Source organism: Triticum urartu, chromosome 6A (assembly GCF_056163025.1).
Source record: "Triticum urartu cultivar PI428250 chromosome 6A, HENAU_Tu73, whole genome shotgun sequence".
NCBI lineage: Eukaryota > Viridiplantae > Streptophyta > Magnoliopsida > Poales > Poaceae > Triticum > Triticum urartu.
This window is the reverse complement of record NC_141878.1, coordinates 328,875,628-328,886,282: the sequence shown is the minus strand read 5'-3', so window position 1 is coordinate 328,886,282 and position 10,655 is coordinate 328,875,628.

Genomic DNA, 10,655 nt, shown 5'->3' with positions numbered 1-10,655 from the left:
CTGGTAAGTCTTCAAGGTAGACTCCCAAACCTTCACAGACTTCGTTCACCGGCAATCCACAATGTCTCTTGGATGCTCAGAACGCGACGCCTAACCGGCTGGAGGATGCACAGTCCTCAAGTGTAATAAGTCTTCAGATCACACAGACAAGAAGACTTAAGTGATGCCTAATTCTCTTTGGCTCTGGGTGGTTAGGGCTTTATCCTCGCAAGGAATTCTCTCTCAAAGTCTTCGAGGTGGGTTGCTCTCAAACGACAAAAGCCGTACTCTCAATCTGAGCAGCCAACCGTTTATGGTTGTAGGGGGTGGGCTATTTATAGCCACTTGGCAACCCGACTTGATTTGTCTGAAATGACCCTGGGTCACTAAGGAACTGACATGTGTTCCAACGGTTAGATTTCAAACACACACGACAACTTTACTTGGGCTACAAGCAAAGCTGACTTGTCCAACTCTGAACAAGATTTGCTCTCATAGTCTTCACTCGAAGACATAGGATTTTGGTTAAGCATCACTATAGTCATTCTGACTGGTTTTCTTGGACCCCACTTAACAGTACGGTGGTTCCTATGACTCAACAAAGAAGAAAAAGAACTACGAAAGCTCTAAGTCTTCGCGCTCCATAGTCTTCATGCGATGTCTTCTCTTGTCATAGTCTTCAAGGTGAATGTCTTCACTTACCACCTTTGACTTCAATGTCTTCATACATTTTTAGGGGTCATCTCTGGTAGGAAAACCGAATCAATGAGGGACTTCTACTTGTGTTATCCTGCAATTCTCACAAACACATTAGTCCCTCAACTAGGTTTGTCGTCAATACTCCAAAACCAACTAGGGGTGGCACTAGATGCACTTACAGTATCCTAAGGGGCATCATCACCAACAATCCATCATCACCACCTCTGAAGAAAGAGACATAAATACATGGGTATGGGCACTCCCCTTGGCAACTGCCAAGTTTGGGGGAGGTGCCCCGATATTGTATCACCATCACACTTCTATCTTTACCGTTTTTCTTAGTTCGATCCTTTTGGTTATATCTTGATCTAGTAGAATAAAGTTTAGTATGATCTAGCTTTGAGTTTTCGTGTTGATCCTTATCTATGTAATCGAGTCCGTGAGCTATATATAATAAAGATTAGTCTTGTGTCGAGGGCTTGGTTATCTTGCTATGATCTTGAGGGGATAAAAGAAAAAATATAGAATAAAAAGAAATAAAGATATCATATTGATCTTATGGAGAGTAATGACTTCACATATAAAGAGTATGATGAATAAAAGTTGTTGAGAGTTGACAAGCATAATTTTGGTCATCGTTGCAATTAATAGGAAGTAATAAAGAAAGAGAGGTTTTCACATATAAATATACTATCTTGGATATCTTTTATGATTGTGAGCACTCATTAAAATATGACATGCTAAAAAGTTGATGTTGGACAAGGAAGACAACGTAATGGGTTATGTTTTCTTATATCCGAAATAAATTATATTGTCATGGATCATCCAACATGTTAAGCTTGCCTTTCCCCCTCATGCTAGCCAAATTCTTTGCACCAAGTAGAGATACTACTTGTGCTTCCAAATATCCTTAAAGCCAGTTTTGCCATGAGAGTCCACCATATCTACCTATGGATTGAATAAGATCCTTCAATTAAGTTGTCATTGTTGCAAGCAATAAAAATTGCTCTCTAAATATGTATGATCTATTAGTGTGGAGAAAATAAGCTTTATGCGGGCTTGTGATATGGAAGAAATAAAAGCGATGGACTGCAAAATAATGGTCCCTATCACAAGTGGCAGTATAAAGTGATGTTCCTTTGCATTAAGATTTTGTTCATCCAACCATAAAAGCACATGACAACATCTGCTTCCCTCTGCGAAGGGCCTATCATTTATTTTTGTCTTATACCTTATACAAGAGTCTTGGTGATCTTCACCTTTCCTTTTTACACTTTATCCTTTGGCAAGCACTATGTGCTGGAAAGATCCTGATATATATATATATATATATATATCCAATTGGATGTGCGTTTTCATAAAGCATTATTGTTGACGTTACCCTTGAGGTAAAAGGTTGGGAGGCAAAACTATAAGCCCCTATCTTTCTCTGTGTCTGATTAAAACTTCATGCCCATAAGTATTGCGTGAGTGTTAGCAATTGTGAAAGACTAAATGATAGTTGAGTATGTGGACTTGCTGAAAAGCTCTTATATTGACTCTTTCCGATGTTATGATAAATTGAAATTGCTTGAATCACTGAGATTATAGTTTGCTAGTTTTCAATGAAGTTTATGATTCATACTTTACATTGTGAATAGATTGTTACTTCAGCATAAGAAATCATATGACAATATATATATATTGCTATTCTAAGAATGATCGTGATGCACTCATGTCCGTATTTTATTTTATCGACACCTCTATCTCTAAACATGTGGACATATTTTTCGATATCGGCTTCCGCTTGAGGACAAGCGAGGTCTAAGCTTCGGGGAGTTGATACGTCCATTTTGCATCATGCTTCTATATCGATATGTATTGGATTATGGGCTGTTATTACACATTATGTCACAATACTTATGCCTTTTCTCTCTTATTTTACAAGGTTTACATGAAGAGGGAGAATGCCGGCAGCTGGAATTCTAGGTTAGAAAAGGAGCAAGTATTAGAGACCTATTCTGCACAACTCCAAAAGTCCTAAAACTCCACAAAAGTTAGTTTTGGAATATATTAAAAATATTGGGCGAAGAAAGCACTAGAGGGGGCCCCCACTGTCCACGAGGGTGGAGGGCGCGCCCTAACCCCCTGGGCACGCCCCCTGCCTCATGGGCCACCTATAAGCCCCTCGATGCCCATCTTCTGTTATAAGGTGTCTTTTTCCCTAGAAAAAATCAGAAGGAAGCTTTCGGGATGAAGCGTCGCCGTCTCGAGGCGGAACCTTGGCGGAACCAATCTAGGGCTCCGGTGGAGCTGTTCTGCCAGGGAAACATCCCTCTGGGTGGGGGAAATCGTCACCATCGTCATTGCCATCAATCCTCTCGTCAGGAGGGGGTCAATCTCCATAAACATCTTCACCAGCACCATCTCCCCTCAAACCCTAGTTCATCTCTTGTATCCGATCTTTGTCTCAAAACCTCAGATTGGTACATGTGGGTTGCTAGTAGTGTTGATTGCTCCTTCTAGTTGATGCTAGTTGGTTTATTCGGTGGAAGATTATATGTTCATATCCTTTATGCACATTAATACCCCTCTGATTATGAACATGACTATGATTTGTGAGTAGTTACGTTTGTTCCTGAGGACGTGGGAGAAGTCTTGTTATAAGTAGTCATGTGAATTTGGTATTCATTCGATATTTTGATGAGATGTATGTTGTCTTTCCTCTAGTGGTGTTATGTGAACGTCGACTACATGACACTTCACCATTGTTTGGTCCTAGGGGAAGGCATTGGGAATTAATAAGTAGATGGTGGGTTGCTAGAGCGATAGAAGCTTAAACCCTAGTTTATGCGTTGCTGCGTAAGGGGCTGATTTGGATCCATATGTTTCATGCTATGGTTAGGTTTACCTTAATTCTTCTTTCGTAGTTGCGGATGCTTGCGAGGGGGGGGGGTAATCATAAGTGGGATGCTTGTCCAAGGAAGGGTAGTACCCAAGCACCGGTCCACCCACATATCAAATTATCAAAGTAACGAACGCGAATCATATGAGCATGATGAAAACTAGCTTGACGATAATTCCCATGTGTCCTCGGGAGCGCTTTCCTTTATATAAGAGTTTGTCCAGGCTTGTCCTTCGCTGCAAAAAGGATTGGGCCACCTTGCTGCACCTTGTTTACTTTTGTTACTTGTTACCCGTTATGACTTACCTTATCATAAAACTATCTGTTACCGATAATTTCAGTGCTTGCACAGAATACCTTACTGAAAATTGCTTGTCATTTCCTTCTGCTCCTCGTTGGGTTCGACACTCTTACTTATCGAAAGGACTATGATAGATCACATATACTTGTGGGTCATCAATGCTCATCTCGATTTTGGTGAAACTGCACAAAATGATCCGATGGTCAAATGGTTGCAAACTTCGTTTCTTGGGAAGCTCCAACGTTTCCAGTAAATTAAAGCCTGGTTAGGGTTTACAGATTAAGGGCTAGGGACTGCATGGATCGTTTTTTCTTTAGTTGTCTCTGTTCGAAAATAAGTGTCAACTTTAGTAGTAGTACAACTTTGTACTAAAGTTTGCATAAAGTTGAGACACTTATTTTGGAACGGAGGGAGTACATATTGGCTATGATCTGTCAATCATTGAGATGCAATAGCATGCATGTTAGTCTCCTTTGTGTTTGATGAAATGTTGCAATGGGCAACCTTGGACACAAGATAAGTGAAACAGAAGCTGGAAGCTTCATAGCATTGTACAAATTTATCTCGCTGAGAAATTACAGTACATACTATACTAGTACTATGTAAAGAGTTAGGTGTCGCACGGTGTCCAGAAAATATGGTGATAGTGTGAGGTGGGCCATGTAATCACTGAGCCTGCGAGTTTTCACTGCTTTCGCACTCCTCCGTTGTAGGAATGGAGAAAATTGTAATCTAGTAGTACCTCCTTTCGCCGAAAGCGTGGGACATCCAGCAGTTGTACCACCTTAGTAATAATGACCAAGGAGCCGTCAAATCACATAGACCTAGCAGTAAGTTGGATGGACTAAGAAACCATCACTCTTGAATCCGCTTATCCCTTCAACGCAGACGCTAGTGAGAGGTCGCGTCCGCTCTGCCTGGGCATGAATGAGGCACCGATTCTTTGGTGCGGCGCTGACCGTTTTGGGCGGGAAGTGCGCGCGAGCGATGGAGGGGCTTTGGGTGGGCCAGGCTGGTCAGGAGCGGGCATGGCAGCTGTCCGCCTGTCCCGACCGGACGCCCGGAAACGAGAGGATGCACCGACTCTCGCGGCTAAATTGTACACTACACACCATCTCTCTACAGGATTAGGTCGATGTGTCGCTCTCTCTAACACACACATCCTGTAAAACACACACACACACACACACATAGGTTCATAGAATGGGAATATCGCGCGAGTGCGAAGCCACAGGAAATGAGATACAAATGGAGTACGTACAAGAAGAGAGAGTTGACGAATATTCCATCAAACCTGGACTGGGGAGTGGTAGTCCCTCCGTCTAGGTGTTAAGTCATCTTACGAAAATTAGATCCCAAAATGTTTAGGCGTCGTCCATTAAGTACGCATCCCAATCCCCTCCTGGCCTTGTTGCTGGTGAGCGTTGTTACTTAGGGAGCGTTTGGATCGTTAGCAAGAACAGTTTATAGCCTAGCCGAGCAAGGTTAGGCGTTTGGAACTGTTAAAATATGTTAGCTTTTGTGGGCCAGCTAGCTTGGGTGGGCTAGAAAAACCTTGCTAGCTCAGGAGAGCCAGATTGGCTCGCTTCCGACGGCAAACTTCACGCACGGAAAAATCGGCGACCCACTCATGACAAAGATTTTCACGGGGCAAGGCTAGTAATAAAAATAACTAAACCATTTGACCAGGCAAGGTTGGCAAAGCGAAAGCTAGCTAGCTGGGCTAGCCAAGCAATTTCCTTACTAAGGCTAGCGATGGTGGGACTAACTTAGGTAATAACATAGCACATCCCAAGAAAAAATTGCTTATGTGGCATGGAGTTAATGAGGAAAGAGATGCTTGTGGTAACATAATATGTTACTGTAACATAACACACCCCAAGGTAAAATGAGTCTATATCTCAATTAATGAAGACTTGCATGTTACCATCCATATGTTGCTTGATACGTCTCCAACATATCTATAATTTTTTATAGTTCCATGCTATTATATTATCTGTTTTGGATGTTTATGGGCTTTCTTAAACACTTTTATATTATTTTTGGGACTAGCCTATTAACCCAGAGCCTAGTGCCAGTTTCTGTTTTTTCCTTGTTTTAGAGTATTGCAGAAAAGGAAAATCAAATGGAGTCCAATTGACCTGAAACTTCACGGAACTTATTTTTGGACCAGAAGAAGCCCACGGAGTATCAGAGATGGACCAGGAGAGTCCCGGGCTGCCCACGAGGGTGGGGCGCACCCACCCACCCCCAGGCGCGCCCCCTGCCTCGTGGACAGCCCGGAGGTCCACCGACGTACTTCTTCCTCCCATATATATCCATATACCCTAATAACTTTGGGGAGCACAATAGATCGGGAGTTCCGCCACCAGAAGCCTCCGTCGCCACCGAAAACCAATCTAGACCCGTTCCGGCACCCTGCCGGAGGGGGAATCCCTCTCCGGTGGCCATCTTCATCATCCCGGAGCTCTCCATGACGAGGAGGGAGTAGTTCTCCCTCGGGGCTGAGGGTATGTGCCAGTAGCTATGTGTTTGATCTCTCTCTCTCTCTCGTGTTCTTGAGGTGATACGATCTTGATGTATTGTGAGCTTTGCTATTATAGTTGGATGTTATGATGTTTCTCCCGCTCTACTCTCTTGTGATGAATTGAGTTTTCCCTTTGAAGTTATCTTATCGGATTGAGTCTTGAATGATTTGAGAACACTTGATGTATGTCTTGCGTGGGATACCCGTGGTGACAATGGGGTATTCTATTGATCCACTTGATGTATGTTTTGGTGATCAACTTGCGGGTTCCGCCCATGAACCTATGCATAGGGGTTGGCACACGTTTTCGTCTTGACACTCCGGTAGAAACTTTGGGGCACTCTTTGAAGTTCTTTGTGTTGGTTTGAATAGATGAATCTGAGATGGTGTGATGCATATCGTATAATCATACCCACGGATACTTGAGGTGACATTGGAGTATCTAGGTGACATTGGGGTTTTGGTTGATTTGTGTCTTAAGGTGTTATTCTAGTACGAACTCTATGATAGATTGAAAGGAAAGAATAGCTTCATGTTATTTTACTACAGACTCTTGAATAGATCGATTAGAAAGGATAACTTTGAGGTGGTTTCCTACCCTACCATAATCTCTTCGTTTGTTCTCCGCTATTAGTGACTTTGGAGTGACTCTTTGTTGCATGTTGAGGGATAGTTATATGATCCAATTATGTTATTATTGTCGAGAGGACTTGCACTAGTAAAAATATGAACCCTATGTAACACCCTCGATGTGACTATATCTCCCACGTGTCGAGGCACGACTTAGAGGCATAATCGCATTGAAGGCATATGTCGCAAGTTAGGCAATCTTCACAACATCCCATGTAATATAAATCATAAAGGGGAGATAACATAGTTGGCTTACACTCACCACGTCAATCAAGTACATAAATAACATTACATCATCTAAACACTCATGGCCCGACTACGGCGCCAAAATAAAAGAGAACCCAACATGCGACACGGTCCCGATCACCCTCAACTGGGCACCACTACTGATCATCAGGAAAGGAAACATAGTAACGTTGAGAGTCCTCGTCGAACTCCCACTTGAGCTCGAGCGCGTCACCTGGAGCGGAATCATCAGGCCCTGCATCTGGTGTAATAGTAATCTGTGAGCCACAGGGACTCAGCAATCTCGCACCCTCGCGATCAAGACTATTTAAGCTTATAGGTATGGCAAGGTAAATATGTGGAGCTGCAGCAAGCGACTAGCAAGTATGGTGGCTAATTTATTCACAAAAGAGAGCGAGAAGAGGAGGCAAAGCGCGAGCGAGAAACTAGAGAGCAACCTGCGCAAACATAACTCCAACACCGTGTCCGCTTCCCGGACTCCGCCGAGAAGAGGCCATCACGGTAACACACTCAGTTGATTCGTTTTAATTAAGTTAAGGTTCAAGTTATCTACAACCGGACATTAACAAATTCCCATCTGCCCATAACCGCGGGCACGGCTTTCGAAAGTTCAAATCCCTGCAGGGGAGTCCCAACTTAGTCCATGACAAGCTCTCATGGTCAACAAAGGAATAGACCTCCTACCAAGACGTTCCGATCAGACTCGGTATCTCGGTTCTTCAAGACACTTCGACAGGTTAAAACAAGACCAGCAACACCGCCCGAATGTGCCGACAAATCCTGATAGGAGCTGCACATATCTCTTTCTCCGGGCACACTCAGATTGTCCTAGGTACGGGTAGGCCAGCCCAGAGTTGCCCCTGGTGGCCACCGGCAGCTGACAGGTGGACCAACACTCAGAGTAGCACTGGCCCGGGGGGTTTAAAATAAGATGACCCTTGGGCTCCGGAAACCCAAGGGAAAAAGAGGCTAGGTGGCGAATGGTAAAACCAAGGTTGGGCATTGCTGGAAAAGCTTTAATCAAGGCGAACTATCAAGGGGTTCCCATTATAACCCAACCGCGTAAGGAACGCAAAATCCGAGAATATAACACCGATATGACGGAAACCAGGGCGGTAAGAGTGGAACAAAACACTAGGCGAGAGGCCGAGCCTTCCACCCTTTACCAAGTATATAGATGCATTAAGATAACATGGCAATATAATGATATCCCAACAAGTAAATAAATGTTCCAACAAGGAAGGCCTCCAATCTTCACCTGCAACTAGCAACGCTATAAGAGGGGCTGAGCAAAGCGGTAACATAGCCAATCAACAGTTTGCTAGGGCATGGTGGGTTAGAGGTTTGACATGGCAATTTGGGAGGCTTGAAAGCAAGTGGTAGGCATCGTAGCATTGGCATAGCAAAAGAGCGAGCAAACTAGCATAGCAAAGATAGTAGTGATTTCGAGGGTATGATCATCTTGCCTGCACAGTTGTCAGAGTTGACTGGATCCTCGAAAGCAAACTCAACGGGCTCCTCGTTAGCAAACTCGTCTCCCGGATCTACCCAAACAAGACAAACAAGCAACAAAGACACAATCAACCACGTGCAAGGACCAACCAAGATGATGCAAAGATGATGTGCTATGCGGGATGTGATGCGGGATGCATATGCAAGATGTGACAGGGAATGCATGAACCTGGCCTCAACTTGGAAAACCAAGTGTGCCACTGGAAATATGAGATTAAATCGCTTGAAAACGATATAAAGAACACCGGAATCGGAGTTACGGTTTGGAAATGGCAAGCGATTCAAATATGACACCGGTCTGCGATTTACAGCAAGTAGCCAAATAAATGCGATGAGATGAACATGCTACAGCAACCAAACATGACAACAAAATACATGGAAGGGATACATACAAGATGCTTAACAAAATTCTAGCACTGAGCTACGGCCAATTCATCCATTAACAGGTTCAAACAAGCATGGCAAAAATGCATATGACAAACAGATCTCAGACTTAGTGAAATTAACACTTGTCTGGAATTTCAGATCAGGTAGCACTCTTCGGAGCAACAAAACTATATGCTACAGGCCCTGAACATGGCAAAGTAAAGCATGGCATGGAGCTACTCAAAGAGCTTAACAAAAGTCCCTTAGTGACCTTGAGCCAAAAGGGATCAGAAAATACAATTGCAAGCATGCGAACAGGGCAAAAATATAATCAGATCACAGACTTGGTGAAAACTGGCACATGCTGAAACATAACTCAAGTAGGCATGTTTACGAGCTCGATGCAATCACTAAGGTGCAAGTCATGAAAAGCTAATCATACACCCATTAAGAACACACAAAATGCAAGCTAGACATGGCAAGAACAATAACATAGCATGCACGGATCAACTACAACATCATCGGCAAAATTGCAAACAAGTTGACAATCTGCCCAGATTCACAAAGTAGCAAAAGTAGAGCTCGATTGACTCAAGCTAGGGTGCTCCATAATTGCAAACAAAGACATGGATGGATAGAGAATTACAATAATAACAAAACATCCTCACTGATCATCCTCAAAAGAGGCACGGATCACTAGGAAACAACATGAACATATGACAACATGAGATAAACAGCTCAAGGACTTAGTGGAAATGCTAAGTCCCTGAAAACAGAATTACCAAGTGCACCACTTTGCAAGCTTATGCTAGTCACCACACACATCAAAAAAATACATGGGTTGCACCTCTGGAAAGATGGCAAAACCCTTAACAAAACATATGTAGAACTCATGGGCATAGCATGCACACAATAATCATGGCAAAAATGACAAAAAGCTAAATGGAGCAGCAGATCTGACAATTATCTCAAGTAGCCCTCTTCTAACAGCATTTCGGGCATCAATATGAACTCAAATGAAAATGATGCAGTGGAATGAAATAATGTACTCTCTGAGATGAACATTTTGATATGATATATGCATGAATCAGAGCTACGGATGCAAAGTTACGAGGTTATGAACATGAGCACTTGGATCTGGAATTTTTGGGACTTAGAGAAAAAAGAACCACCAGATCTAGGGTTTCGATGGCACGCGGCCCGAGGCGACTCCGGCGAGCACTGTAGCGATTTCGGCGAGGCGATGGCGGCCGGGGTCGATCAGGGAGGGCCAGAGGGTGGCGAGGTGGCGCGGACGCAGCGGCCGGGGCGGCGAGCGGCGCCGCGGGGGCGTCGGGGCGGCGCGGCGACCCGGGAGGAGAGGCGGCGAGGTGCTCCGGCGGGGAGGCGGCAGAGCGGCGGAGGAGCGACAGCGGGTGGCTCGGCAGCGCGCGGCAGAGCTCGCGGTGGAGGCGCGGCCTGGGAGGCGGTGGAGGAGGGCCGGCCGCGGGCTCCCTAGGGCGGCGGCGGGC